The following is an 803-nucleotide window of genomic DNA, read 5'->3' on the forward strand; positions in this document are numbered from 1 at the left end:
CACTAATTAAATGGCAATGAGGCTGCGATAATCAACACAAAATGCAGACTATTATCCTTCTTTCTAACAAGAACTACACGTGAGAGCCAAGGTGATGCCGAGGCTCTATGATTCGGGCACGCAACATCTGGTCACACTCCTCTCTTATCGTTTCTTTAGCAGATTCCGGCAGCCTCCACTGTCGAGTACAGATAGGATGCATGTCACCTGTAATGGTCTTGTGAGTAACTCCTGGAACTAAACCATCCTGAGCTTTATCACCCAATAAGAGACCAGGAAATTTAATGAGAACCTGCTTTATCTGTTCTCTTTCTTCTGTATCAAGGGGTTCCAGTGATGGTTCAGATGCTGGTTCCACCCCATCTACTTCAAAGCTGCCTCAGCAATAGCACTCTCCTGCAAAGCAACATCAATCCTTGTAACAGTATCACTGGGGGGATAACACTGGACAAATCACTGCAAGTCATCTTCAGGGTCAGTAAGCTGGAGACCATGAATAGTATCAAAGTCGTCATCAACTCAGGTAAAAGGTATTTCCTCTGGCCGGTCTTCAAGCTCTGTGTTTGTGATTGTTTCGTCTTTCATAGCTGGAGACGGATTCACTGTTGATGAAGGATTATGGGGCATGCAGGTATTATGGTCAAAGTGTGGCAGCACATGTACTTCCTCAGCAGTACAAAAATGAGCTCCATTCTTAAGTGTAACTGGTCTTACACTGAAGCTGACACCAAAATTGGAGCATACTCCAATCACTGGAGTCGCCAAAGTCTGTGGCACCTCTAGTTTATGTCCGTATAAATTAC

This window comes from Penaeus monodon, chromosome 33, assembly GCF_015228065.2.
Source record: "Penaeus monodon isolate SGIC_2016 chromosome 33, NSTDA_Pmon_1, whole genome shotgun sequence".
NCBI lineage: Eukaryota > Metazoa > Arthropoda > Malacostraca > Decapoda > Penaeidae > Penaeus > Penaeus monodon.